Here is a 6,699-nt window from a genome sequence, read left to right as displayed (position 1 = left end):
TTTAAATGGGAATCCTAGAAAATGAGCAATATACAAAGGGCTATCCATTTTCTTCCGTCACTGTGATAACCTCAATGGGTGTTAACATCTTCTCACCACCACCCTACTACCCCCACCTCTGTAGCTGACCAATACCTGGCCCAGCAGTTCCCAAGCCCTTACTACAGGCCGAGATGTCCCTCTGAGCCCTGGCCTTCAATGTCTGCACAGAACAGGAGACTCTCACAGGTGTTGTTGTCTCAGCACTCAGCACTCCACAAGCCTAGAAATTCTACCTCCAAAGGCCACTAAGCAACCCTACCTTTCATTCCCAAATCCAGTCATTCCTCTTGCCGGTCCCAGTCCATCACAAGCAGCCCTCTAGCCTGCACTTTCAGTGTAGAAATCCTGAAAATCTGCTGGGTGGCAAACCCAGCTCCTAACCCTTCCTCCCTCTGTGTCCTGTGTCACTAAGTTCTAATGATCCTGTCTGCACCGTCTGGCCAGCTCCTCCCAGCTCCTCTGGGTTCAGCCTGTAGAGCTCTGCTCTTTCAGCAGCTCCAGTTTCATCCAAAGCATCCATCTGCTGGTACCTCACTGCCATGTCCACATACCCCTTCCATGTAGAGGCCTCCCTTACTTTCTTGCATATGTGAAAGTACTCTTTAGGACACAAGGCACTAATAATGCTGCTTGCCTCTGAAGAGGGGCTTCAAAGAGGAGACAGGGAGAAGGGCTCACTCTGGGCTCCAGATCACGCTGCCAGGATAAGGAGCTCAGTTTGGAAACTCCTGAGAAGGTGAGAGGTGAATGGGCCCAGCCATCTGTTTCCCACACAGCTTTATATTTACTGCAGAAACTAGTCTTGAGGCAAAGGCTCCGTTTTCAGCTCCCAATCCCTTGGCCTTGTCACAAGGCCACATGGATATTTTCAGAGAAGTGTCAAGAGAGACTCAAGAGAGTAAAAACTTTTTGGTGACTTACATAAAATGTTGAAAAGCTTTTCTACACTAGTCAGTTGTGAATTTGAAGTCACACAGTACCCTGTGAAGAAAGACTCGGGACCCTGTGAGGATATCCCAGATGAAATCTCATTTCACAGGGAAACTCGGAGACCTATTACCCAAATAGTGGCCAAAGCTCACTCAGGTCCAGCTTTTAGGGAACAGCTCAAGCCTGACCTGACCCGGAGCTGCTGTCCAACGCTGAAGTGAAAGTACAAGTGCTTTTCTGTTTGCCTCATTCTGTGCAGCCAGCCTTCAGCAGCTCAGATTCTGAGAAGCCAGAAAACAAAAGCGTGCTAGGTGACGGTAGCCTTCAAAGGTCAAAACAAGCGGTCAATAAAAACAGTCTGTACAAAAAAACCAAACAAACAACCGTCTGTACATCCCTGGACCTGCCACAACACATTTGTAGGAAGTCACTTCTGTGGACCCTGGCAGAGCTGCAGTCTCTTAGCAGTTTTTGCAATTCACACTAAGAACAGATATAAATTGTGGAGAGCCTGGTAAGTATATGCATGTTAAATGTGACACCCCCTAGGCTGACATGGAGCTTACTGGACAAACCGACCCCCAGCACCTGGACGAGCACCAAACACACAAGCTTTCTGGAGAGTTTTCGGATGCTATGTGCAACAGGGCCTTGCGCACTCCTGGCCTGCTGCAGAGTTCCTCAATCCACCCTAAGGAGCCATTCCAAATAAAGAGAGGCTCACCTCACTGCTACTTTATAGCAGGAAACTGAGTACAACCTAAATAATAAAAGTAGAGGGCCAATTCAGTAAGTTCTAATGTATAATGTAGGAGATATGATAAACTCTGCTTGTCAGTATAGACACATCTACACCAAAGCATGCAGTGTGGAATATAAGCTAACACACTGCTCAGTAGCGTGCATACACTATTAGTGTGCATAGCATAGTGTGGCAAGGCCAGGGGAGCAGTGCTGCTTACTGCCAAGGCATGTGCTACGGGTGTTTTCTTTATGAGCAGGCATTATTTTACAAGCACAAAGCTGAAGCACTCATTTGAAAGCGTTAGAAGACGCAACTGAGTCCTAGGTTGGAGTCTAACTTCAACACTAGGGGCGCCTACCAACTAGTTAACTTTACAGTCAAAGAAACGCAGCAGGTGGCCGGTCAGACGCGGCAGTGTCTGGAGCAACAGAACTGTTCAGTAGTCTACAGTGCAGCTTTCAGGAGGCGGCAGACTCCTGGAGTCAGGTAAAGCGCATAGCTTAGGGAAAGAAAGGGAAGTCTTCCCTCCTTACACAAAGGACTCCTAATCCACCCCCAGGTCCCCACTTGGCATCTTAAGGAAGCACTTAGCCCCTTTTCCACCATAATAATCTAAAACTAAACTGAAAGGGCTGGGCCAAAGGCCAGCTCAAGTCTACAGGACTAGTGAGTGGCCTGATGCGAGCACTATGTCTTCTGCAGCCTTTGTGAGGGCTCTGGCCTTAAGATTGATTTTATGAACTTTTAGCAACAGAAAAAGCACGAAGCTCAGGTTCGTAAGTGTTCCTAACAGCAGCACACTAGATGCCCTTCCCCACTTCTCAAAGGGGTGGGAAGTTAACATGTACTTTGAAAGATAAGCTCACCAGGCATAATATTTTCAACAGACTAAAGTCCAAATTCTTTAGAAATAAGATTTAAGGCCGGGCATTGGTGGCTCACGCCTTTAATTCCAGCACTTGGGAGGCAGAGGCAGGTGGATTTCTGAGTTCGAGGCCAGCCTGGTCTACAGAGTGAGTTCCAGGACAGCAAAGGCTATACAGAGAAACCCTATCTCGAAAAAAAAAACAAAAAGAAAGAAAGAAAAGAAAGAAGATTCAAAAAATACAAAACGTTTTCCCAAGAAGTCTGAATCCCATGGCCTAGGCATAGGAAAGACACGGGAAACTACATAAATGAGTTGGCATTTAGCCTCACTTTGACGAGTATTTGCTCTGCCAGAGGACGTGCTTGTAGGTCACATTCTGACCTGCTGTGGTGTTCCTGGAGCTGCACACCAGCACCACGTCCAACTGGACACTGCTACAGCCTTTCGGATCGCATGCTGCCCAATTAGTGATTCCTCAGCACTTCAAATCTCTCCCCAATGGGAGCACCCTACCTTCCCCAGGGATTTAACAAGTCTTTGCAACTATCTATCTAAAAAGTCTTAGCACTGTGCTTCTATAAAATCCAATGGCTTACTGAACAGGGAGATCCATCCAGAACCCTCTAGAGATTATTAACGCCTTGAGGGAAAAGCTGAAAGCCAGCACAATGTCAAGTTGAACTCAAAGTCTCCAAATTACAACTGGTGGCCAGGAAAAGTAGCTGAAGGCAACGGGTGAAAGTGAAGGTGTCTCATGAGCACCTTAAACGAATCTAACTCGCCCACACAGCAGGGTGGGGCAGTGCAGAGCTCAGCAAACAGCAGGCATCCTCCCCATCCACCCTGTCATTGGCCCTCAGGATCTGAACGCCACACAGCAGCTAGTCAGCCCTCAACAGCCCCGTCCTTAAGTCCAGACTTTCCCCCTTTCTCAACAGTTCACTCTTTTTTTCTTCTTTCTTTTTTGAGGTAGGGTCTCATTAGGTAGCCCTGGCTATCCTAAAACTCACTATGTAGCCCAGGCTGGCCTCAGACTAACAAAAGAAATGCCTGCCTCTACCTCTCAAGTGCTGAGATTAGAAGCCTGTTTTACTAAGCCTGGTGACGTTTTCTCTTGAAAACACATAGATTATGTGACATCAGGCATATTTAAAGAACTGATTAATCTCAGAACTTTACATATTTAATTACTGCAATTTAAAAGTTAATTTTCTTTATATAAAATAATTATATACTCAAACTATACTAATTTATCACATGCCCAAGTAATTTCACTCCTGGTTTTACACCTGAAAAGATTAAAATTACATGTCATAGCCAAATGTGGTAGCATATGGCCAAAATCCCAGCACTTAAAGGCCAAGGAGGAGAACTGCTCAGAGTTCAAAGCCAGCCTATGTAGTGAATGCCCATACACACTCCAAAATAATATATAACAGCTGCTCACACAAAAGTTTATAAACAAATATGCCAAATGTTATTCATAGTACCAAATATGTGAAAATACATTTTAAAAAAAAAAGGAAAATACATACTGATACCAACAAATGAGCAGATCAACAGAATGCAGTATACCCGTGAAATGGAATATTATGCAGCCATGATAAAGGATAAAGCATTAACACTCTCCAACCTCAACTTTTTTTATTTAAAGGTTTATTTATTATTATAATTATAAACGAGTACACTGTAGCTGTCTTTGGGTACACCAGAAGAAGGCATCAGATTTCACTATGGGTGGTTGTGAGCCACCATCTGGTTGCTGGGATTTGAACTCATAACCTTCGGAATAGCAGTCGGTGCTCTTACCGGCTGAGCCATCTCACCAGCCCCAACCTCAACTTTTAAAACAGGTAGAGCAAAAGAAAACAGCATGGAAGACTACATATTCTAGGATTCCACTTACACACAACACCCAGAACAGGCAAACTCAGAAAACTGGCAAGCCGCTGCCAAGGTTGGGAAACACCCACAAGTGGGGAGCAACTGCAAATGGACAAACAGGCTTGGGGCGGCAGATTCTGGACTCAGGAAAGCTGTACAACCTTGTGACTATGGAGTATACATTTTTAAAAGGTGCCATGTCATCTTGTGTGACTTGCAGCTTAGTTTTGGTATGTATGTACATATGTATGCATGCGTGTTTTTATGTATTTTTGACATGTATCGTGGAGCTAGAGTACAGAGGTCAGAGGACAGCTTGAGGGAGTCAGCTTTCTCCTTTTGCCTCACAGGTCCTAGGGCTCAAACTCAGGTCATTAGGCTTGGAGGCAAGCACCTTTACCAGCTGAGCCATGTTCCAAGCACTGCAGCTCAGCTTAAAACAACAAAAGACTCAAGGTCATTAACCGATAGATTTGAGTTTTAAAAAAATCCCGACTACAAGATGAGACCAAAGTCTGGACAGGACCTGAGATTCTAGAGAGGACTTCTTGAAACGCTGGTGTCAGTGCACTTTTCAGTGATGACTTATGTAAAAGTGCAGTGTTTATCAAGACTGGAAATATCAAACTGGACCTAATCTATGTACCTGAACTTCCTACGTTAAAATTCAAAAACCAGGCATGGTGGTATACACCTTTAATCTAACCACTCAGGAGGCAGAGGCTAGCAGATCTCTTATGAATTTAAGACCAGTCTGGTCTACACAGTGAGTTCTAGGTCAGCTATGGCTGCATATAGTGAGGCTGCATCAAAAACAAAACCAGGGCTAGAAAGATAATGGTCCCCTTACAGAGGACCTGGGTTTGACTCCCAACATTCACAACCATTCCGAATTACAGTTCCAGGGAACTCAATGTCCACCAAAGGCCATCAGTCATGCATGTGGTACATACATGCAAGCAAAACACCCACACACATAAATATTTTTAAAATTTAAAACACACACATACACAAAACACCACCACCACCACCACCCCACCAAAGAATATTTTTAAGATTGGCAAGACTTACAGAAAACACTTCAGAATCCTGGCCCAGTAAAAACTCAAAACCAAAGACTGGAGTAGAAAACTGTTTTATTTGCATGTTTAGGTTCCAAGTTAAACCAAGCTTAAACAAACATCCCTTGGCTTCTTAAGAGCGGCTTCACAGCTCAGTCTTTAGAGGCCAGAATTTATACTGCACAGACCACGCCTGCCATTTTCAAATAAATGGTTTTCTGTAAACTGTGTTTAGCATGCAGGGGAGTTTTTGTTGCTTTTCGGTTATGAGTCAGATAGAATAAAGCAATTATAAACACATTCATATGCACTTGTGTGTTTCTTTCTTTCTCTTTCTCTCTCCCTCTCTCCCTGCATCCCTCCAAGTCTGACAGAAAAAGCCCTCTCTGCTGATAGCTGGCAGTGCTTTGACGTTACCTAAGCACTGAGGGTCTGCCTGCTCATCACCGAAACACAGAGGAAATGAACTCAAGGCTGTCAGGTCCTCAGTGCTCAGCAGCCCTTGCTGCTGTTGCTGTGGCTGGGGACATCAGGTGGCCTTCACGGTTCTGTGTACCTAGGAAGGCACAGCATGGAAATTAACAAAGCTCAGGGCTGAGGTACAGAGAAGGAACAGGAAAAGCCCACAGCTTGTGCCCTGTGGGCTTACTCCTGCTGGCCCGATGAAGACAAGGAGCCCCTGCCAATTTTCCACGGGATGGGAGTGGTGCTTGGTCTCACCACACCCTCCACAGCCAATTTTTCCTAAAAGAAATCCAGTGGGGACAATAACAGTGTGAGGCATCAAGTACTCTTATCATGACTAACAGGACAATTCAGTCCCAATTTTATCATCCACCTATCCATCTATCTATCTATCCATCTATCTATCTATCCATCTATCTATCATCTATCTATCTATCTATCTATCTATCTATCTATCTATCTATCTATCTATTGACAATTTCTCTGTGTAGCCCTGGCTGTCCTAGAATTCACTGTGTAGACCAGGCTTGCCTTCAACTCAGAGATCTGCCTGCCTCTGCCTCCCAAGTGATGGAATTAAAGACATGTGCCACTATGGCCTGTCAATTTCAATTTTTAAAAAATTAAAATAATAACTTATTTCTCATACTCTAGCTTTCATTCCTAACAGTTGAGAAGAAGTCCACAGTGAGTGACCAAACTGC

General features: G+C 44.7%; 1 protein-coding gene across 1 annotated transcript in view; it reads right to left on the bottom strand.

Annotated features, from left to right (window-relative positions):
- Positions 1-6,699, bottom strand: part of Pptc7 (PTC7 protein phosphatase homolog) — a 40,905-nt gene that overhangs the window by 29,918 nt on the left and 4,288 nt on the right. The window lies entirely within an intron of this gene.

This window comes from Mastomys coucha, unplaced genomic scaffold (assembly GCF_008632895.1).
Source record: "Mastomys coucha isolate ucsf_1 unplaced genomic scaffold, UCSF_Mcou_1 pScaffold22, whole genome shotgun sequence".
NCBI classification, from domain to species: Eukaryota; Metazoa; Chordata; class Mammalia; order Rodentia; family Muridae; genus Mastomys; species Mastomys coucha.
The sequence above is the reverse complement of the archived record's forward strand: the minus strand, read 5'-3'. Positions and strand labels throughout refer to the sequence as shown.